Source organism: Rosa rugosa, chromosome 5, assembly GCF_958449725.1.
Source record: "Rosa rugosa chromosome 5, drRosRugo1.1, whole genome shotgun sequence".
In the NCBI taxonomy this organism is placed as follows: Eukaryota; Viridiplantae; Streptophyta; class Magnoliopsida; order Rosales; family Rosaceae; genus Rosa; species Rosa rugosa.
In genome coordinates this window covers 32,631,685-32,656,437 of record NC_084824.1, presented here as the reverse complement: position 1 = coordinate 32,656,437, position 24,753 = coordinate 32,631,685, and the positions used below count along the sequence as shown (strand labels likewise).

Here is a 24,753-nt window from a genome sequence, read left to right as displayed (position 1 = left end):
TTTGTAGTGAATGTCAATACCGACTCGTTCTTTAGAGTCACATATTTCATTACCAAGAGCTTACAAATTAAACTGAATAACAATTCAATAAGTAAACGCACCCATCACACTCACTACATAGCGGAAGACTAAAACCAAAGTACCCTACTATGTCCAAGCTACGACAGCAACAAAACCTCAGCTTCGACGACTGTTACTCTGACCTGCACAATAACCCCTACACCATGGAATAGTGCACCGGGTTGAAATAACAAACCCGGTAAGCTTTTGCAAGCCCGTATGAGTAAACCTAAATAACACTAACAACACATTTCCGACTCAAGGACAATAAATCACACAATGATTAATTCCAACATCAGAATCCTTTTCTTTTTAAGGAACACACAGGTCACTACCGTGACAAATCAAATCATTCTAAATAAAAACCGGTAATCACTGCATAGAAAATTAGTTTAGGAGATCACCGAGAAGCACACAATCCAAATAGAAATCATAGTAATCCCTGCATAGAGTTTAGTTCAGAAAATTACATTAAAACAAACAATTTAAAAGGCAATAATCCCTGCATATAACTTAGTTAAGGAGATTACATTAAAATCAAACCATTCAAATAAAACCAAAATCAATAATAAAATCAAACAATTTAGATAAAGCAGAAATCACCCTTTCAACTCCATTAAAACGATCCCACAATGACTCTTTTTCAAAACTCGACAACCTTACCTCATAAGGGTAACATACATCACTAAAGTGACAAAATCATATTATTTTCAACTCACAATTTAATATGAAATTCAAGTCCCTCCTCGGACAATAAAAGAAAGAAACCACTTGAAACTCTATTTAAAAACGTGTATTCATGAGTTGCAAGTAACCTGCTTGTTACCCACCATGACAGACAATGGAAGACAAACTAGAGCTCTAACTGAATCGTAACCATACCCCGTCCAAGGGCATGGTTCCGATAACCCACCCTCGATCACTACTGTGACCCTCGATCCATAGACCCTCAATCCGTAGACCAAAACATTTAAAAAGTCACTCAAGACTCAAAATGTTACACCACAACTCCAAATTGCTTCAAAACAACATAAATCAACATTCTCAAAATATAATTTTTTCCCCCAAAATAAGGTCACACATACCATCAATGAACACCATAGCAAAATTGTACTCTTTACAATACTCGATTTTACAATACAAAACCAAATCCAACTCAAATACTCTTTAACACAATCACCTCAATCAATGACATGATATATATATTGCATTTCCGTTTAAAATATGTGCTCGAAATAATAATCCAATACAATCACCATTATTATTTCATTCAATGCCACACCATCCATATATATAAAATCACGTAAATATATATATACGTAGTCATCCACTCAAGAATGACCACTAATACCAACTATAGTTCACAATCACGAAAAACTGAGAATCATTTTTATACTTAAAAACTCATTTTCCATACCTGTGAACCGCAGTCCTATGAACCGTAGTCGATCGAGTTCATATTATTTAAAATAAATATTCATTTCCGAAAACGATTTACAATTTATCACATAATTCCGAACAATAAGTAAATCCGTTCATAAATGAACCACATGAGGTTTACTCACCTCTAAATCCCGCTGTGTCTTCATACGCCATACGAGATACACAAGTGTAACAATCCGTCTAAACAACTTCGTCAAACACCTAATAAAATATGACCTTGATTTAGTACCCGAAATACTAAAAACAATTAATTTTCGAACTCCCAAATCAATCCAACAATCCGAAAGTAACGTCAATCGAGGCAAAACTTCATTCGAGACCACCCAAGATCTCCGGAATACTTCTACGATCAATACATCCAAGCTACAAGTCGATTGAACGGCCGAATCCTCACGGATCGAAAACTGGTCGAACCGAAAAACCCTAAAACGCTAAAATTCATAACTTGCTCATACGATTTCCAAAAATTACAAACTATATTGAAATGCTCGTATCGACGAGTAGATCACAATGAGGGACAGAAACTGCCCCAGAGGTGGCCGGAAGCCGCTGGAAAACGCAGCCACAAAAAGTGGTAGAGCCGCCGCCGATCTCCAAATTAGGTGGCGAGACCTATGCCAAACTCTTCCTCTCAACATGCACATCAACATTCATAACTAGCACAAAATTTGAATCAAAGCCATTTGGCCGGAATTTACCTCGAAAGATCAGAAAATCGATGAACCCTAGAATCCCAATCTTCAAAATTCGATCACCACAAGTTGAATCGTTGCAAGCCACCTTGGGAGGAAGCTTCTACGTCCTCTGGGCTCCAAAAACCCCCAAGAATCACCGCCTGAGGTGGCCGGAAACGTGAGTTCCAAGATGGCGAAATGTTGCAGCGCTGCCACCACTTCTAGGCGTTGCTACGCCGTGCACGGGCTGACCCACGTCGTGAAACTTCACAGAGTTGTAGATGGGAGTGAGGCGAAGAGAATAGGACAAGCGACGTGCCCAACGGTGGCAGGAGGAGGGAGAAATCGCAGCCGAAAGTCGGCTGGGCGAAACCGGGGTTGGGACCGACGAGAGAGAAAAAGTTTCCCTTTTTGGAAACTCTGATTTTCTGATATTTTGTTCGGATTTTTCCTATATATCCCAAAATGGAAACTTTTTCCGATGGACATAACTTCTTCATACGAACTCAGATTCTCGCGTTCCGCATATCGACGAACTCGTATCGACGCGCTCTACGACTTTTGTGAAGGAAGTTTTCACAGAATCCTAACACATAAAAAGTCAACCCTTGCATCGAAGCTTTCCTAGTGAATAATTGTTCGAACTAATTTCTTGTAAGACCCCGGAAATTCGAAGTGCACGTTTTAGGGGGTTACGAAGTTTGACTTTTTATATGTTTAGATTCTGTGAGAACTTCCTTCACGAAAGTTGTAGAGCGCGTCGATACGAATTCGTGGACATGTGGAACGCGGAAATTGGAGTTCGTATGAAGAAGTTTTGGCCGTGGGAAAAAGTTTCCATTTTGGTTAAATAGGAAAAAAATCAGAAAAATCAGAAGTTTCCGAAATTGGAAACTTTTTCTCTCTCTTCGGTCCCGAGCTCCAGCGCAGCCGTCACCTTCGCCGGCCGATTTCTTCCTCCTCCGGCCACCTTTTGCTTCGATTCCAAAGGGAATCCTGTTCTACACGTCTGTGGTGGTGATTCGTCGTGGGAAGCACCGTAGACGACGCTACAAGGCCGAGAAGTTGCACGGTGGAGCTGCAAATCGCCTCAAATCGCCCAGATCGGAGATGGCGTTTCCGGCCACCTCAGGCGGTGATTCTTGGGGGATTTTGAAGCCCAGAGGACGTAGATGCTTCCCTCCAAGCAGCTTGCAACGATTCAACCTGTGGAGCTCGAATTTGGAAGATTGGGAATCTAGGGTTCTTCGAATTTCTGAACTTGCGAGATAAATTCCGGCCAAATGGCTTTGATTCTGACTTTGTGCTAGTTATGAATGTTTCAATTGGAGTTGAGATGAAGAACTTTGATGTTGGAAGTTTTGTCAAATTTTGACTTTGGTTTGGTGGCGGTGTTGCCACTGTGGTGGTGGGTTCCGGCGGCTTCCGGCCACCTCTGGGGCAGTTTCTGCTTTTGAGTGCGATCTACTCGTCGATACGAGCATTTCGATATATAGTTTGTAATTTTTGGAAATCGTATGAGCATGTTATGAATTTTCCAAGTTTTAGGGTTTTCAGTTCTATCGGTTTTCGATCAGTGAGGATTCGGCCGTCCAATTGACTTGTAGTTTTGTTATATTGATCGTATAAGTATTCCGGAGGCCTCGGATGAAGTTTCGCCTCGATTGGCATTACTTTTGGGGATTTTAGTTCAACGGGGGTTTGAACTTTAATCGTTTTCGATCCGTATACTAAGTTGTGATGCATTTTACTTAGGTGATTGATGGAGTGTGTTCTGTACTTTATCTCGGCTGTAAGAGAAGACGCAGCGGGATTTAGAGGTGAGTAAATCTCACGGTGTTTCGGTTGATAAATTAGTTATGTTTAATTTAGTAGATTTAATTGTTAGCATGCAAAATCATATTTATCAAAATAAATTATTTGTTTTAAAATATATGAACTTGATCGACAACAGTTCATGGGTAAGTTAAAACAATGTTTTGATATAAAATGATTTTCCAGAAGTATAATTTATAAAACTATAGTTGGTATTAGTGGTCATTCCTGCGTGAATGATTACGTATATATATATATATTTATGTGGAATATATATATATGGATGGTGTGACATTGTGATGTGCGTATGAACTGTGAATTATTCAGAATGTGGTTTTGTGCGTTTACTCTTTGTGGAAAATTCGTTATATCAGGGGCTTGTTGATTTGTCGTGTTGAAAGAGTAATTGAGTTGGGGTAACATTTTGAGTCATGTGGGATTCTTTGTAAATGTTTGCTGATCTTCGGATCTGGAGTCACTGTGGGTGACCGTTTTCTGATCTTCGGATCTGGTGTTTATTTGGAGTTGATGGGTGATCATCTACTTTAGCCAAAGTCGATGGGTGAACATTGACTATCGACTTTAGTTTGGAGTTGATGGGTGATTATTGACTTTAGTGTGAGTTGTTTGACTTCTTCATTTATTTTCCTTTTCCTTCTAATTGTTGAATTTTATGTAATCTCCTGAACTAAGTTATATGCAGGGATTACTGTCTTTTGAATTGTTTGTTTTAATGTAATCTCCTGAACTAAGTTATATGCAGGGATTACTACCTTTTGTATTGTTTGCTTTATTGTAATCTCCTGAACTAAGTTATATGCAGGGATTACTGCCTTTTGTATTGTTTGCTTTATTGTAATCTCCTGAACTAAGTTATATGCAGGGATTACTGCTTTATGTATTGTTTGTTTTAATGTAAATTCCTGAACTAAACTCTATGCAGGGATTTATATGATTTCTTTTGTTTGTTTTCATGTGATCTCTTGAACTAAGTTTCTATGCAGGGATTATTGATTTTGCTAAATTCTTATTGTGGGTACAGTTGTGGGTTGTGATCTGTAGTGATTGATAAATGAGTTGGGATGGCATGATTTTGGCAACCGCGTTATGTTGAGGGAAATGAGTATGATTTCCTGGTTGTGCCGTTGAGGCAAAGGAATAGTGATCTAATAGATTGTGGGGACGTAAAATGAATTGAGAGACAGAGCATGTGGGTTTTTAGTTGGGTTGAAATTGTTGAGCATGTTATTCATTAATTTGAACTTGACGTTTTGTTGTGATAATTGCATATTGTTTTTGTTAAGCTAAGATGGTGAAAGCATGTATTTTGTGGAATTAAATGTTGTTGCTTTAATTATCTCACGAGCTGAGAAATTATAAGCATGAGTGACGTGAGTCAATTTAATTGAGTTTACTCATACGGGCTGAAAAGCTTACCGGGTTTGTTTTGTTCATTCCCGGTGCACTATTCTATGGTGTAGGGGTTTTTGTGCAGGTTTGATTATCGAGTGATGATTATCAAAGCTGAGGTGTACGTTCGATGGCGTGGACGTGGAAGGGTGCTCTTAGTTTTAAGTCTTTCACTGGGTAGTGAGTTGTGGGGGGTGTGTTTACTTATTGAATTGTCATTCAGTTTGATTTGTAAACTATCTGTAGTGTAATATGTGACTCTAAAGAACGAGTCGGTATTGACATTGTGTGTTTAGTTTGTTTGTTGCTTAGTTTAAATGAAAAATTTTCTATATGTGTTTTCTTGCGTTTGTTCTCGCATTTCGGATTTGAATTTTCTTTATTCAAAATTCGGGTCGTGACATTTCCGCTCCACCCTCGAACCACGAAATCGTATCAACGAACACTTTAATAATTCCAGAAGCATTTAGGAATTAATAACGAATTTTCGGGGTATTACAATGCGCCTTTGTTCGCAATCATTAGAGGTATTGCAAAAGAACTCATTTCCGTTCTCTACATGCGTTTTCGCATGGAATCCGTTGGCTCGAATAGCTCAATAGGGTTCAATTCTCCCTAGGAGAGTAGAGAGTTTCTGTGATGGTAATCAAGCTGCCATTGGGCAAGTGGAATTTGGGCCATTCCATATCCTTGAACTAATTCTGATAGCTCAGCCATCATAGTCACAAAGTAATATGCTCAGAATCAAAATGGAGTACAACGGAGTACATCATTGTTTCTTAACCATTAAGAGAATCTAATCCAAGTACTAAACCAATGGCATTTACTACAAAGTATATGACAATTCTCTATTACATCTCTTGGAAAAATAAAGACTTAAACAGAATTGGCGATCTATTGATCCCAGCTAGATTTGAAGTCTTCAACCCTTCATTCTAGATCATCTTCTTGATCTTCTTATTTCACATAGTGAGCTTCTCTTGCTTCACAATATGCTTTGTAGGAGGTGGCAATATCTTCACGAGCTCTACAAATGTGTGCCCAATGACCGGATACTCCACACATCGGGAACATTCATCTCTATGCTCAGACTCCATTGATTGAGGCACTTTGAAAGCATCATTAGGGTGGCTCTTAGTTTTGGTGGCGCCACCAACATGGCCGGAGGCGTTGCCACTCTCTTTCTTTCCACGTTGACCTCTTCGGTTCTGTGTCCACCTTTTTTGACGGTTACCTTCCTCATTAGAGCTAGAATATGGACCAAAACGTCCAAAATTGTCCCTAAATTTAGGGTTTCGCTCTTGGCGCCCTCCATTAGGGGCGCGACTATAATTGTACTCTAGAATATGCTCTGTTCCCACGTGTCTCTAATTATAGTTCTTCACAAGGATGTTGTCATGCTTTTCAGCGACATTCATAGCTCTAATGAGATCATGAAACCCTGTGATCCGTCCTGCAGTAACATCGATTCGATAGTTCTTAGCAACCATCAAAGCAGAGACGGGGAAGGTAGAGAGAGTCCTCTCAATCAACATCGCATCTGTGATATCTTTTCCACAGAATTTCATTAAGGATTTAATGCGAAGTGCTTTCGAGTTGTAGTCAATAACTGACTTGAAATCACAGAAGCGGAGGCTATGCTCTAGTTCAGGAAGCAGGGAGTCACGGACGTTGCTAAATCTTTCTTCGAGTGAGACCCACAGCCTTCTGGGGTCTTCTTCATTCATATACTCGTACTGAAGCGAATCGTCCATATGACGAGCTATTAGAATGATGGCTTTCGCCTTATTTGCCTCCAAGGCTTGAGCTTGCTCAACAGTTAGCATGTCCTGGCTAGGCTCGAGAATCGTATCCAAGATTCCATTGGCGTTGAGATGCTGGAGGACATCACGAACCCACTTGTGATATCCAGAGCTAGTTGTTCCTAATGGAGCGAAGTCCAGTTTGTTCAGGTTACTCATCCTGAAAGAGAACAAGAAAAAGGGTTAGTTTCGGAGCGAAAAAGACTACCACGAAAGCAATAAAATTTCTGACCGTAGTCACTCCCAAGAAATTAGGAATTTCTGAGCGTAGTCGCTTCCAAGAAACTAGGAATTTTTTAGCGTATTCGCTTCCAAGAAATTCGATTCCAAGAGGTATTGGATTAGATCGAAACAATGATGTATTTGTGGCTGATCATAACTTATCAACAAACTCTATGTTTGGAGGACTCTACAAGCTCCAAGCTTGGAGTGAGCATGAACCCCCACAGTTCGGCTTTTGGTCTCCCCTATGAAGAAGAAAGGGGGATAAAAGAAAGGGAGGTTGCAAGTCCCCAAGAAAAAGAATAAAAACTTCAAAAACGGGAACTTTTAGTAAAGCATACCTCGAAAAAAAATGTCGAAAAATCGCCGGAAAAAGTCGCTAGAATTTGGTCGCCGGAGGTGGCCGGAAATCATTGCCGGAGGTGGCCGGAGCTTGGTGGTGGTTGGCCAGAATTGTTTGGATGGTGAGCTGCCCTTCTCCCCTCTTTTTTTTTTCTTTTGCTTCGGCCCAGGCCTATTTTCCCTTTTCTTTTTCTTTTCTTGCTTCGGCCCAGGCCCACTAAGGAGTAGTCTGTGACTTCTTCTTCTGGCCCGCGTGTGTTTTTTTTTTATTTGGACGTGGGCCGCGTCTTAGGAGTGGGCCGAGAGTAGAAGGCCTGTCACGTCAGTGGGACGGATTTGAGGAGTGGGCTGACAGGCTGCTTCCCTTTTTTTTTTCTTTTCTTTTTTCGCTCTCGGAGTTGCTGCTGGTCCGGTCACTTTATGGCCGGTTCCTGGGGTGGTGGTTCCGGTTCCTAGAGCCTGGGGTTAGGGCGGCAATGTTGGCCAAGTTTGACTGTGAAAGGTGGTCTGGAAGCTTGTAAACCGGGCAGGGATCTTTTTTTTCTTCTTGGAGGGTCGGTTCGATACTTTTCCGGCTGGTTCCGCCGCCGGTCTGAGTTCCTGGGATCGAGAGATTCAAGGTGGGGGTCGATGGTTGTCAGGGTTTGGAGGCTACGATTTTAGGGTTTCAGGGTTATGGCTTCGTGCTAATAACGTGTTTTAGGGAAAACAATATTTGGGAGAGAATTTGCTATGCTTTCGTTGATAATAGGGGCCTCTTTATATAGAGGATTACAAACATAGAAGTAGAGTTGTACATGGAAACATAATCGTACAATGATTGGATATCTACGAATATCTCCGAGAATATCTCTAACATAAACCCTATTACAACTTGCACAAGTAACCTAGAGTTTGAGCCAGACAAATATTCTGGATTTACTTGAACAATTAAAATATTTTATGATTCGCTTGGTAAATTTTGTTGTATTATACCATTTTTTCTTAACTATTGTCACAGTAAGTCATTAATAAAAATGTCTCATTTAAATTTTTGCACCAGACCTCCTAAAATTTAAGACCAGCCATGTTTTAAGCCCTTTTCAATGATTAAGAACAGTCCCTTCCTGGTAGAGGCGGAAGGCAAACTGTTGAAGTATAGCTCAAATTAATGTTATGTTTTTTAGCATGTGCGGTATTATTTTTATGGAAAGAAATAGACGCAATATGCACAAGGTACGTAAATGCATGTGATATAATATATGGAATTCATTTCTAAGAATAATATATGAAATTTATTGGATTTAATCCCCCGACTCCCCGAGTCACTCTTGCATTGTAGAGGATCTCTTTTCTACCTAGATGCAAATCGACATTATATGTACGTTATGTATCTTCATCTTTCATTGATCAACAGAGGCTAGCAGTTTATATTACATTGTGCTGCTTATGTAATCAAGGAGCCGTAGTTCAGTCTTACCCATGTATCCGACCAAAAAAAAAACAGAAGTCTATGCCCTATTTAGAACACTGCTAAATATAATGCCCCTCTTCCCGCCTCCAATTAATTTAAAGCTCTCACACAATAAATCATCAATGTGAAACTGGAATAACTCACCTACGCACTCAATTTGGCTTCCCTAAACAATCTATGCAGAAAGAAAAGATTCTCATCTATACCATATGGAGTTCTACGAAGCGACTACCTAAGATCAACAAATCTGTGTTTAGTTCTTTCTTGTCAATTTGATAGATTGAAAACCTAAGGTTGAGAATCTTTTGCAGTTTTATTTTGATTCCTCTGTGTCAAATCCTTATTTTCCAGTCCACCATATTGTTCATTAACTCGTTTCAGCATCTCTTGCTTCATGTATGCATGTAATGTTAGGGTTGCAGCTCAAAACTAATTTCTTGTTGGTTTTGGATTTTTTACTTCGTAAGGCTTTGAGAAACTCATTCTAATGTATCCAGGACTCTCGGAGATTTTCCTTAGAAGTAAAGATTTATGATTGAATATCCTATTGGGAGTCAGACTAATTGTGAGCCTATAAATAGACTAGGGATACTGTTTTGGTGTGTGCTCTTGGAGATTGAGAGACACCCTTTAGAAAAGATGTGAGAGTTTGAAGATTCTCGCGTTATGAGTTGAAAGATACTCATTTTGGAGGGTGCCGCTGAGACATTTTTTTAGAGAGATCTGTGTGTGGATCAACTCAGAGATTTTAGAGAGTTGCAAGCTTTGAGAGATCGGGTGTATTTGGGAATTCTCTGTTGAGAATTTTGGGTTGTGAGGAGAGAGATTATTCTAGAGTGGGAAAAACCAAAATATTCTTCGATCAAGTTGTAATCTTCTTCTTATCTAGTGGATCGGCCATCATCATCACCCGGGACGTAGGTCAACTGTTTGACTGAACCTCGTCAACAACTTCTTGTGTTTGCTTGCATAGTACGTTTGTGATTACTGTCTTCATTTGGTTACAGTCTTGGGCTAGAGAATTCGGAAGGTGACCCGAATTTCCTAACAAGTGGTATTAGAGTTCTTGGTTTAAGAGTGAAATAGAGGAAAGTTGAAGGCTAAGGGAAAGAGAGGAACTATTACGAGCATGGCGAGTGAAGATTTTGGAGAAAATTATGGAGATGCAGTCTTGGTCACATCATGTTTAGAGAAGCCACAAGCTGAGTGGATTTGAGATACAGGTTGTTCCAAACAAACCGATTGGTTTTCTTCATTTGGGCCTATGAAGGAAGGTTTAGTGAAGTAGCTAGGTTAGTGCACATAAACCTACAAAGTCACTGGTGTTAGAACAATCAAGATTAAAGTGCATGATGAATTGGAGGACTTTAGTGAATGTTTGCCGTGTTTCTAATTTCAAGAGAAATCTGATATTTCTCAGAACTTTGGATTCTGAAGACCACAACATTGTGGGTTAAGGTGGAACTTTTGAAGTTTTGAATTTTTAAAGGAAGCACTCATTCTGATGAAAGTTAGGTAGGTGAATGGTCTCTGTCGTTGAGAAAGGAGCTTTGTTCGAGGTGGAACAGTTAGTTCCATTGAGAGTTCTGTTCAAGGTGGAAAGATTGGAAATCTTGGTTCTATCGGCATTCTAGGGAGATGAGCAATAGTTAATGTAGAGGAACGAAATTTGCTTATGAGATGGTAAAGTTTAAAGAGCAACAAAAATTGCAGCAGTCCTTAAAGGGAGGTAGACCCATAAGGATCATAACTCAAGTTTGTGGTGGAGATATGCTAGCTCATGCATATTCCTCAATTAAGGTGTCACCTAATTTGGAGAGTAGATATAGTGAGGGAACTGAGAAGCAAACTTGGTGTTCTAAGAATGATGCGTCTAGAGAAGATTTCCATGGAGTTTATGGTGGGAGAATTGTTTTAGGGGGATATATGTTTCTCGAGTTGAGTTGTGCAAACCGTTGAAGATCGCTCCTATTAGGTTTGGCAACTTTGGTGAAGCCTTAGATTGCAAGTAAGCGGCTCCGCGGTGTATGTTTGGGGGAAAGGGTTGTGATACAAGGGTCAAGTTTAAGTAATTCAAAAACTTGGCTAATCGTTTTCTTATTGAGCGCAAGAGGTGCATTGAGGTGTTGTGATCGTGGTTCGTAGAGAAGATTTAAGGAAGTTTGCATTTAGTGGAAGTTTGAAGATTTTGAGCCGAGGTGGAAATTGTTAGGGTTGCGACTCAAAACTAATTCCTTCTTGGTTTTGGATTCTTTACTTTGTAGGACTCTTGGATATTTTCCTTAGAAGTAAAGGTTTAGGATTGAAAATTCTATTGGGAGTCGAACTAATTGTAAGCTAGGCCTCATCAAAAAGCCCGCGGATCAAGTGGGCCGATGGAGGCCCGCCGACCCGGAGGGCCAAAAGCCCGGCCCGGCCCGCAAAAGTCCGGCCCGGCCCGCCAAAAGCCCGCTAGACCCGGCTCGTAAAAGCCCGCTAGACCCGGCCCGTAAAAGCCCGTAAACTATTATATATATATATATATATATATATATGTGTATATGTATGTTGATGTGCTCATATTTTCTTAATTCTTATATTTCTATGCCTCTTTCTCTTGGTATATATGTTTAGTTCTCCTTATTTATGGTTCATTTACGTTAGTTTAGTGTCTTTGTAGGTGTGTTTCAAAGAAAGAAGAAAAGAAGCTAAGCGAAGCTAACTAACACAGAAACTGTTGTGCAGAACACCTAACTTCACTGAATTACTGGGAACTGCTCGGATGGAATTAGGAGTTGTACGCTATATGCAAGGAAATCCCCATGTGTCTAGTTTCTGAGGAATTTTACGGTTTGCGATTCCAACTTTTCTAGAAGGATTTATGGCAATTTAAGTGAAGGCAGTTCAGCATGGACTGGAATCTGCAACATCTTTTACAAGTTCATGTCTAGAACCTAACTTCGCTGAATTACTGGGAACTGCTCGGATGGAATTAGGAGCTGTACCCTATATTCACAGAAAGCCCCATGTGTCTAGTTTCTGAGGAATTTTACGGTTTGCGATTCCAACTTTTCTAGAAGGAGTTATGGCAATTTAAGTGAAGGCAGTTCAGCTTGGACGGGAATCTGCAACATCTTTTACAAGTTCATGTCTAGAACCTAACTTCGCTGAATTACTGGGAACTGCTCGAATGGAATTAGAAGATGTACCCTATATGCACGGAAAGCCCCATGTGTCTAGTTTCTAGAATTTTACAGTTTGCGATTCCGACTTTTCTAGAAGGAGTTATGGCAATTTAAGTGAACAAAGTCCAGCTTGGACGGGAATCTACAACATCTTTTACAATATGCACCGGAAAGCCCCATCTAGAAGGCCCAACACATATATTTGGAAATCTTCAGTATGCCACATCATCATTATTGAAGATCCAGGACTTTTAGACATGTTTATATATGTGTGTGTGTGTGTGTGTGTATATATATATATATGTGTGTGTGTGTGTCTTTGTGTGAGTGTGAATTTGTTGTAATTTGGTTTAGGGAAAAATGCACAGACAGTGTCTGGACACTCCGAGGACTGTCAAAATGATACCTGAACTTTCAAATGTATCAAAGTGATACCTGGACTTCTAATTTGTTGTCAATGTAGTACCTACGGGGACTTTCCGTCACGGGTTCGTCAGTTCGAGTCAAGTGTGACGCTCGTGACCCCCAAAAAGAGGGCTAAATGACTTATGTGCCCTCCAATTTCTTTATAAGACCAGATCAACATGTTTTTCCCGCGAAAACACTTTGTTGACCATTTTTCCCTTGATTTATTCCCTCCAGTTCTGACTAATCTACATTGCTTCCCTCCAAAATATGCTGACCTAGTTGACCATCACATGTTTCACATATGCTCAACCAACCAAAATAGTACCATATGAAGTCCTGCAAATCTGGGTTTATAACTCCATCCAATTAAAAAAGAAAATTAAAACAAGAAGGGCCAATAACCATAATAGACATTGCTCCATAAACCAACATACTTTGTTCAACAAACAATCCAAAATTTCCAGAAAAGAGAGCAATTTAACAACCCTTTCTCATAAGGCCTACAATCATTCCAAAACAATGCCAATGTTCAATACATCATAGGCCTACAAACATGTAACAAAAACTTGGGGGCATCTTCACAACTTGCCTCAAAGTGCTGCATATTCTGATTCAGGTTGGCTTTTCTGCTGCGCCTTTCTTGCTGCAGGGTTTTGGCTGGTTTGAGTTGGAGGTTCATGGATGGTTTGTGAACTAGAAGCCCTTGTATTGGCAGCTTGGTTTCCCTCCATGGTCTTCATCTTCTTCCAAGCCTTCCTAGACTTGATGATTTGTTCCTTCAAGGTGCCATTGCCATTTGAACCTTGAACTTTTGGTGCCTACATATCCAACAATACATAACCATAACCATAACCAATTAAGACACTTATGCAACCATAAACAACATAACCAGAACAAGCCACCGAACAAATCAACTCATACATATCACAAACTCAAAGCATTAACCATCCCTTAACTTTTACCAAAAACTAAAAATGCACAGATCAAATCAAATCAAAAACATAGGCTTGCATATTACAATGGAAAAATCAACCAACCTGCTGCCTTTGTCTCTTTTTAGTTTGCTGGGGTGCAATAGAACTCCCTTCTGAAATGAAAAACAATAAGTTAATGTTAACTTTCTGAAACACTCTTTGCACACTTAAGACCAAAAACAAACCAAGTACTGTAGTGACTTACTCCTTGTTGTGCAGCTACTGCTTTTTTGGCCTTTGTGATTGGGCAACCCAACCTGTTATGGTCTTGTTTGAAGCAGACTTGGTATGTCATCTTTGTGTAGGTTCTTGGCATCTTTGATTTATCAATTGGGGCTGGTGAAGGCTGCTTCTTCTCATCGGGCTCCTTGGTTCTCTTCATTTTTGGTCTGCCGGCTTACTTCTTATATGGGGGAGGTGCTATAGGGTAGTCCACTTGGTCCCAATCATCCTCACCAGCAATAGGATGAATAATGGGATTATAGGATTCCATATAAGTACTTGGCATCAAGTAATCATCACAAAAAAGAGCAGGGTCTGCCTTTTTGCTTCTGATGGCACAAATGGCATGGACATAAGGTATTCCACTTATCTGCCACCTCCTACATGTGCAAATGTGAAGCCTTAGGTCCACTGCATGCTTGCTGCCCTTTTCTCCCCCTCCAGTTATTTGGAACTCAAATTCACCAGAGTGGTAAGCTCTATAACAGCTGCTCCTTTCTGCCACCTTCTCTAATATCTTCCTAATCCTTGGACCAACCATATCAGTCCATCTTTGAGCTGCCACTCTTCTGTTTGCCATCCTTACCATCATATCCATCCTTATCTTCTCCAACATTGTTATAATAGGCTTGTCCCTAGCTGGCAGGATTGCTGCATTGAATGACTCACAAAGATTGTTCAACAAAAGGTCACACCTTGAATCATCCCTAAAATAAGCCCTACTCCATTGTTCTGGAGACTTGTCCTGAAACCAAGTCCATGCCACATCATCCAATCCCTTCATCTCATCCATGTGTTTATTGAACCAAACCCTGGTGCTTGATCTAGCTGCATCCCACACTAGTTGCTTCAGCCCTTCACCCGGATGCTTGGCCTTAAAGTTGTTGTATAGGTGTCGGACACAGTGTCTATGTTCTGCCCCAGGAAATAATTCAGCTATGGCCATCCCCAAACCTTTTTGCTTGTCTGTGATAAATGTGTAAGATGAAGGCCTTTCCATCTTCAGATCCCAAGCCAAGTACTCCAAAAACCATCTCCAAGTGTCTCTGTTTTCAACTTCAGTAATTGCCCAAGCAATGGGGAACATACCATTGTTCCCATCAACACCAACAGCACTAAGTAGTTGACCAGGGTGCTGACCTTTAATATGGCAGCCATCTAATCCAATCAAAGGTCTACAACCCTCAATCCACCCTTTCTTGCAAGCTACCAGGCAGATATAGAGCCTATGAAACCTCCTCACCTCACCTACCATCTCTGTCTTGATCTGAACTGTAGACCCTGGGTTGCTCCTCAGCAACTCCTTCTTGTAACTTGCCAACATATTGTACTGCTGTATGTAATGCCCATCATTCATCCTTTTGGCCTTTGCTCTCCCTCTTGCAATTTTTTGCATGCTTACATCAACATTGAATTTCTTTTGGATATGGTTCTGCATCCCCTTCCTGGACCACTCCTCATCCACCAACAAGTCTTCTTGTACTTCCTTCGCTATTCTGTGGTATGTTAGATGATGACTCTCTGTAAGACTTGCACACTTATGCTCAAGTTTCAATGTCTTGATGACAAGAGTGCTTGGACCAAGTTCTGCAATATTGCTAGCATACAACCAAAATGGGCAGCCCAACTGACATTTAACCTCAATCTTGTTTCTGCTATTCTTTTGAAACCACAATCCTCTTCTGGTCACCAACCCACACTCTCTAACTGCTTCCTTAAGTACCTCAGAGTTTGTAAAAACATGGCCAACCACAAACTTTGGGTTCTTCAAATCTACCCTTCTATTCCAAGACTTCAACTTAATTCCTTTCCAAGTGGGGAAGGGAAGTGGATTACCTTCTTCATCTTCTTCACTTCCAGAACCATTCAAACTCTCAAGCTCATCTGTCCCTCCACCATCATCACTGCATTCCCCTCCGAAGCCCATTTCTTCAAACTCTTCCACAACTCTCGGATTGGACACATTTTCTTCAAACTGGACATCATCTTCAGAATCAACAGGATCGTAGTCTGAGTCAATGTAAAAATCAGAACCTCCTGAACTTAAGTCACTGTCCTCTTCAAACTCATAGACCTTCTCCCCTTTGCTTCTGGTCTTATACCTTGCCTCCTTTGTTTGTCTCCCCTTCTTTTTGGATGCAGCTTCTCCAGCAACCTTCTTGCCTTTCTTTTCGGATGCAGCTGGTTCAGCAACCTTCTTGCCCTTCTTTTTGGATGTAGCTGGTTCAGCAACCTTCTTGGCCTTCTCAACCTCACTAAACCTCCTATTCTTGCTCCCCTGTTTGCCACCTACTTCTCTTCTTGGTTCAGCTACTTGTTGAACTGGTTCAGGCCTTGGTTCAGCTGCTTCTTGAACTGGTTCAGGCCTTACTCCAGCTGGTTCTTCAACTGGTTCAGGCCTTGCTTCAGCTGGTTCTTCAACTACACGCCTTGCTTCAGCTGCTTGTTCAGTTGGGTGAGCTTCGGCTGCTTGTTCAGTTGGGTGAGCTTCAACTTCAATTGGCCTTTGCTCTGCCTGATCTTGGACCACTTTTGTAGCTTCAACCTCAGTTGGTTCAAATTGAGATGCTTGAGCAGCTTCCACACTTGACTCCTTTGATAGATCTGTTTCTTCACCTGGCCCTTCAAAAAATTTCAGTTTCTTACCCTCCCACGGCCTCTTCACTACATGTTTCTCCCTAGGGCTCCTAATGAATGTGTTGTAAAATCCACTAAATACCCCGAATACCCCTTCAGACCCTCCTCCTTGCCCATTGTTATAATTCTGCCCCTGCCCCATGTGACTTCCCTCTCCTTGACTAGTAAACAAATCGGGCACCAAGTCACTAAGACCATTAAAGGTACTTTGACATGCCTGCTCCTCCTCCACCCTGCCATCCACATCACTATCTGAGTCTAAATTGATGACACCATCTACCCTTTCCATCGGCCTGCTTCCTTCACCAACCACATGAACTCTACTAGAACCAGAACCCCCCACACTTGGCCTATTTAGCTTACTTCCAAAAATGTTGGCATCTTGTTCTGCCTTTGCTTTCTCTACTGCTGTCATCCTATTAAGAGGATTCTCCCAATCTGGATCAACAGGTCTCAAATCATCCTCTTCAGCCTCCTTTTTTCTCCTCCTACCACCACCAGTTATGAAGACACTAATTTGCCTTGTCTTCAGCGGAATAAGCTTCACCATTTCAAGTGCATCAGCATCATTCCTAATCGGCATCCAACCCTCATCGCAGAGTGTCCTAGGCAGCTTGAAGTAGTATGATATAGGCTTCTCCCTGTATCCTAGATCCCATGCTATGTTCCCAAACTCTGTCCATGCAATCATATCTGGGTCTAGACCATCTAGCCAAATTCTCCCACCATCCTTGTTGAACCTAGCTACTTTGTACTTCTTCCTACCATCAGGCATCTTGTCAAAATAACCACCATGGTGTATTTCCATGGTGTATAAATCCTCTGGAACTGAAAACCAAATAAAAAAGCAGAAAGCTTAAAAATCCACTTCTAATCGAATCGAAAATGCATACTTAAAGCCCAACCCTTGCATATTGGCAGAAAACCCAGAAATAGCTCATCTATAAATGCCTATAATTTCGCAGTTCATGTAATTAGAAGATTAAAAAACTGTTCTGGAAATTCAAACTTCAAGATTCCAATGCAAAACGACAAATAGAGGGAATAGAATACATGGACCACTCCCAATTTGAAGTTTAAAAATTCACCCCCAAATCCCGAAACCCTAAAAAACCATTTCATCTTAATCAAAAGCTAATCAAAACCCTAATCTTTGTTTACCCTAATCTAGACTCAGATTCTCTGTAAAACACGTTTTTTACCAAGTCCGACACTGTTCTCACAAGGAAGGAGATGAAAGTGAGACTTACTGTCTTTGCGTCTCGGTCTAGATTCTCTGAAAAACCTCCACATCTTCGCCATCGATCACTTTTTGTCGGGAATCCAATGGAATCGAATCCTTTCCAGCCTGGTTGATTCACTTTTGTCGACTTTTGGGTTTGGGATGAGTGGGAGTTCGGGTATGATTTAGGTCGACTTCTGTGTGTAAGTGTACTTGGTTTGGAGGGAATCGAAGTTTTCATCAAGTTTTGGGACTAATGTGAGTAAAAAGTCCATTTAGCCCTCTTTTTGGGGGTCACGAGCGTCACACGTGACTCGAACTGACGGACCCGTGATGGAAAGTCCCCGTAGGTACTACATTGACAACAAATTAGAAGTCCAGGTATCACTTTGATACATTTGAAAGTTTAGGTATCATTTTGACAGTCCTCGGAGTGTCCAGACACTGTCTGTGCATTTTTCCCTTTGGTTTATGGTGAAATTAGAAGTTCTCATACTTCTATATAGAATATGTGCATATATATTCTAATATTCTACATGTCATGACTACGGTTGACCGATTCGATTGGATTCGAAAATATGGTGAAATTAGCTAAATTTTTTACCACACTCATAATTTATTATAATAATCTCATCCAACGGTCGGTTTTCCCATTTTCTTTGAATTGATAGAGGTTTCCCTTTGGAGTGTATGATATATAAATATAGGTTTATAAGAGTAACTAAGTTTGACCTAGTTGATCGAATTCGAAACGAGAACCAAATTGGCTGGATTTTCTACAACCACCATAAAACATTACAATCTCTCCATCGAGCGGTTGGTTTCTCCGAATTCATTTTCCACTTCATGGTTGCTTTAGAATGAAGTCAATGAACCTCAACAATTTAAATGCAATGTATAAGTCATACAACTTTAGAAGGAAAATTGATATAGGCCAATGTGTTTGTAATTAATTTTTTTTTTTTATCTTATGTCCACTCACATCCATCGATGGAATATTTACAAACGTGATGTGAAAAAATAAGCACGTTTCGCGGTCGTCATGCCATCGGTCAACTAAGAAGACATACAAGTGACGACGGTTGACCAATTCGATCGGATTCGAAAATATGGTGAAATTGGCTAAATTTTTTATCACACTCATAATTTATTGTAATAATGTCATCCAACAGTCCATTTTTCCATTTTCTTTGAATTGATAGGGGTTGCTCTTTGGAGTGTATGATATATAGATATAGGTTTATAAGAGTAACTAAATTTGACCTAATTGATCGAATTCGAAACGAGAATCAAATTAGCTGAATTTTTTACAATCACCATAAAACATTACAATCTCTCAATCGAGCGGTTGATTTCTCTAAATTCATTTTCCACTTCATGGTTGCTTTAGAATGAACCTCAACAATTTAAATGCAATATACAAGTCATACAACTTTAGGAGACAAATTAATATAGGCCAACATCTTTGTAATTAAAATTGAAATTTTTATCTTATGTCCACGCACATCCATCGATGAAATATTTACAGACGTGATGTGAAAAAATAAGCACGTTTCGCGGTCGTCATGCCATCGGTCAACCAAGAAAACATACAAGTGACGACGGTTGACAAATTCGATCGGATTCGAAAATATGGTGAAATTGGCTAAATTTTTTACCACACTCATAATTTATTATAATAATCTCATCCAACGGTCGGTTTTCCCATTTTATTTAAGTTGATAGAGGTTTCTCTTTGGAGTGTATGATATATAAATATAAGTTTATAAAAAATATTATCTTTAAAGATTTATTTGTAAATAAAGCCCGCAAGGCCCGCTCAGAAAAAGCCCGCAAGGCTTAGCCCGGCCCGGCCCGAAAAAGCCCGCGAGGCCCGCATTAAATGGATGGGCTTGGATCCTTCAATTTACAATAAAGCCCGGCCCGCTACTATTTAAAAATGGAGTAAGGCCCGGCCCGGCCCGGCCCGTTGATGAGGCCTATTGTAAGCCTATAAATAGGCATTGAGGGATATTGTTTTGGTATGTGCTTTCGGAGATTGAGAGACACCTTTAGAGAAGATGTGAGGGTTTGAAGATTCTCGCATTGTGGGTTGAAAGAGACTCATTCTGGGAGGTGCCGTTGTGTATTGAAAGAGACTAATTTTGGAGGGTGCCATTGAGTCATTGTTTAGATAGATCCGTTTGTGATCAATTCAGAGATTTTAGAGAGTTGCAAGCCTTGAGAGATCGGGTGTATTTGGGAATTCTCTGTTGAGAATTTTGGGTTGTGAGGAGAGAGATTATTCTAGAGTGAGAAGAACCAAAATTTTCTTCAAGTTGTAATCTTCTTCTTATCTAGTAGATTGGCCATCATCATCACCCAGGGACGTAAGTCAACTGTTTGACTGAACCTCGTCAACAACTTCTTGTGTTTTCTTGCATAGTTTGTGATTACTGTACGTGTTCATTTGGTTTCGGTCTTGGGCTTAGGAATTCGAAAGGTGACCTAAATTTCCTAACATGTAAGACCTGCATGTTTACAAATACTTGAAAAAAGAGTTTCTCCTTTCACCTTTTTTAGTGGGAAGTTCTATTGTTTCAGATTTTCTGTTGTCTAAACTAGACTCCTACCCTGAGGTATATATGTTACTGATAAGGGAAAAAACTTCAAATGGTACTTGAATTATTGCGCAAAGTATTTTTTGGTACCTATGATTTTTTTTTACTCCAAATGGTACCTGAAGTATTACGCCGTTTGAATATAGTACCTACATTAACTTTTCCGTTAAAGTTGCCTACGTGGCATGTATTTTTTGAATCAAAACTCCAAATGGTACTCAAACTATTGCAAAATGTAATTTTTGGTACCTATAATTTTTTTTTATCCCAAATGGTACCTCAAATATATATTGATCACAAATTTAAAATAAAAATCCAAATACATATTTGAGATACCATTTGGGGTAAAAAAAAATTTAGGTACCAAAAACATTTTGCAATTGTTCGGGTACCATTTGGAGTTTTTATCAAAAGAATGCATGCCACGTAGGGGACTTTAACGGAAAAGTTAACGTAGGTACTATATTTGGGGGAGCCCTTCTAATGAGGACCACCACTATAATGAGGACTAGTTAAGGACTTTCTAATCAATTAATTAAGAGACCCACTTTTCGATTACATTACGGCAAATCAACCGTTAGATTTTTATGTATGCATGAGTAGATCATCTCTGAAAATTTTCTTTCAAATTGATAATCTTTAAGGTACCGAACTAGATCAAATCAACGGACAAACCAAATCTGTCAAGCATAAACCGTTCATGTTCATAATTGATAAATCACAATTATGAATGCCCTAACGATTTTCAATTTGATTGAAAAATTGCATAAATGATCTACACATAAATATCTAAATATCTAACGGTTGATTTGCGGAAATGTGACCGAAAAGTGGGTCTAATACAAAAGTCCTCAACTAGTCCTCATTAGAAGGGCTCCCCTATATTTGGTAACGCGGCGCAATACTTCAGGTACCATTTGGGGTAAAAAAAATTCGTAGATACCAAAAAATACCTTTCGCAATAGTTTAAGTACCATTTGGAGTTTTTACTCTACTGATAATGATAAGCCTTTTCTATCTTTGTACGTGTACTAATGCCCGGTTTTAAAGGGGAAGGAGCTTATAATTAATTTAAAAATTATCAGTATGACAGAAAAATAAATATCATCAATTCGGCTCTTTTGGCTAACAACTAATCACTGGTTTATTAAAAACGAAATTGTGAATGTAACAGCAAGGAAATGCAGTCAATGTATACTGACTTACGTAGGAAAAAAAAATCCATATTAATTAAGACAGGCTGTATGATTAAATGTTTGTATGTATTGATGGGGCAACGTGAAGGATCATCAAACCTTTTCCGTTTGGCAGTTTAGACAATCAAGCCTTAAAGTAAGCTGGTATCCTTCTTTTGCAGGTTCAATAATCTCAATAACATCAGGACAAATTGCTGTTACCATCTGTTTGGTATGATGTGAAATCCCATATGGTAACAAGACTTCTTGGGAAAGTAGTGGAGTTGATATTGACAAGTATGTATTGTGTTCATCTGAAGCTGAGGACTGTTACTTTACAGGACAATCATCAGAAAGATTGTCAAAATACTTATTTGAAATCCCATGGAATTCTTTGTTTTACCACTCACCCAACCATTAAGGCACTACAAGAAAAGTAGTCTACCACAACATCAGAATAACAACATGCTGTAAATGTTCCTTGTTACTTACAGTATTCCACAACGGGCAAAGAATGTGCGTTGTAGAAAACCATTTATTACTATATGCGTCATTTGCATGTTGTTAATTTGGTTATCAACAACCTACTTTGCGTGTTGTTATCTGCAAGTTGTCAATTAAGTTATCAACAAGCAGACATGCACGTTGTCAAATTTTTTTCAGAATTACAACATGTGACGAACGCTGTCAAAACTTTCAGATAAAAAATAATAATAATAAATTATGAGGGGAGCTGTCCACTTTATTCTAAATTTTTAGAGGAAATTTGTAGTCACAACAATCAAGTCGACCAATCAATGCTCCAAGCAATGATCTTGAAAATAGAAGATGTGCACTTTTGAATTGGAACAATTATGAAGAAGATGAAGTGGTGGCTGAAGGGAAGATCTCTTCAACAAATCCAAGTACAAAAGTTCATTGTGTGCCTCTTGGACGAGATTATTGGAAGGTTTGGGTTGATGTGGTGTTTGATAAGTATCAGACTATGGAAGTGTATAGAGCAACCATGGATGCCAAACAACTTGGTGAAGCTATAGGAAGCACTCTTGCATGGCCCAAAAGCTCCATTAAAATGCTCCCTTAGTAGTTGAAGTAGCAGGTACATTTTGCTTTACTAGAGAATTTATGTAGGTCAGGAAGTACCATGCATGTTTTGTCAATGCTGATGAACAAAGAATCCAATACTTTGTCATGCTTGTTTTGTAAAGAACATATGTATAAGAGAATGTGGCACTCCGCACTCCTAATGAAATGTATATTTTTCATACATGGTTAGGGTGTACTAATATTGGCATGTGAATGTGTTTAAGTAATGGTGAATGTGTTTATAGAGGTACAAGAAAGCAGAGCCCAGCAAATTGGGTGCAATAATATGTACTGAAATTTATAACAACGTATCCAGTAATATGACAACATACCATGTATGCTGTTGAAAACTAAAGACAACATGCTGAGAGTGTTGTTAAAACTTACAACATGCGCTTGAAACGTTGTCGAAAATTTATGACAACGTGCAGAGCTCATTGTTGAATAATTACAACAACATGCTTCGCCTCTTATTGACAACGTGCAAAGCACGATGTTAAGGACTCGTGGACTTTGAATGACTTTGGCATCTACAACATGCGCCAAACGTTGTCAAAAGTGACTGACAACGTGAATTGCATGTTGTTAAACATGTTTTTTCTTGTAGTGAGGTTCCACTAAAGTGAATTTAAAAGAAAACGAGAACATTGTTTCCAGAATTCGTGCGATAATAGTTTCTAACTCTTTATCATGCATTATGTCTGATATATGCGTATTAGAATTTAGATCAAGACATACTTTCCTCTTTTTGTTGTTTGATAAATGAACAATTTTTAAGTTCACCCCTAGGGTGAACGAGCATATTCAACCCCGTTGTTGATTAATATATTTTTACTTAATTAATTTATAATCCAACGGTCTATATCTTAAATTATCCTTTAAAGATCATCTCTGTAAAAAATCAATCGAATCGGAAATCGTTTAATTATCTAATTGAATCAAACAATTGGATGGTTCTAACAACACTTACTACTACTATGATGAACCGTCCATGTATTTCATAAAAATGAATAACTAAAAGGTCTTCAATTTGATTGATTTTTTACAGAGCTAATCTTTGTATTACGTTATATAACATGAATTGTTGAATTAGAAAATTATAAAGTTATTATGCGTTAATCGCAAGAGAGGGTGAATATGCTCATTCACCCCTACCTAAGAATCGTTCTTGATAAATACAATTGTATGTATATAAAATATGGCATACTGGTACTAACACTAGAGTCTATAACCTATAGCACATATCTCTTTCTATTGAGGCGTAAAAGGAAAGGAATCATGTAGTAGTAGTATTTTACCCAAGGACGGAGGATGGTGTATAGGTAACTGGGCTATAGGCTATTGCCCAAGCAACATTTTTTTTTTTTTAATGAGATAGACTTAATTATCATTAATATCCAATGGCTATCTATCTTAGCCCAGTCAAAAACTTAAGGCTAAGGAGTAGTGTAGAAGTCAAACAGCCTATGAGCCTAGCCTAATAAAAATCCAAACCCTATTTTTTTTTTCGACAAATATATATCCAAACCCTATTAGAAGTCTAACAGAGCCTACTAAATTTCAAACCCTATTAGAAGTCCAAGAGCCGCATCATAATTAGAACATAATTGAAAACTTGATTGCATATTTAACTTTATCATTTTTATATATAGTAATTACATCTACTTGTTTTATGAGTTGATTTTGGATTGTACAAAATTTAAGTTATTTATATTCATATTTTTCGGAATTTTTATCAAATGGAATTTAGCCCAGCCTACTTTAAAATCCTGGTTCCGTCCCTGATTTTACCAAGTTTAGTTCTCTAGCATAGAATTCTGGAGAATAGAATATCCTTGCTTGGAGAGCAATCAGTCTCTCCTATATATTTGTAATATCTCATTCAATCAATATACACATCTATTCATTGATACCAAATTTAAGATGGTATCAGAGCCATCACGGCTCTTTTCATACAACCCTCATCAACACTAGCAGCCAAGATAAACCGTAGCCACCAAAATAAACCCTAGCCGGCAAACACTTATCTCACCATAGGAGAAGG

General features: G+C 39.2%; 1 long non-coding RNA gene across 2 annotated transcripts in view; it reads left to right on the top strand.

Moving 5' to 3' along the window:
- The window catches only part of LOC133711002 (uncharacterized), a 66,091-nt gene that overhangs the window by 3,662 nt on the left and 37,676 nt on the right, over window positions 1-24,753 (top strand). The gene's annotated exons all lie outside the window — the stretch shown is intronic.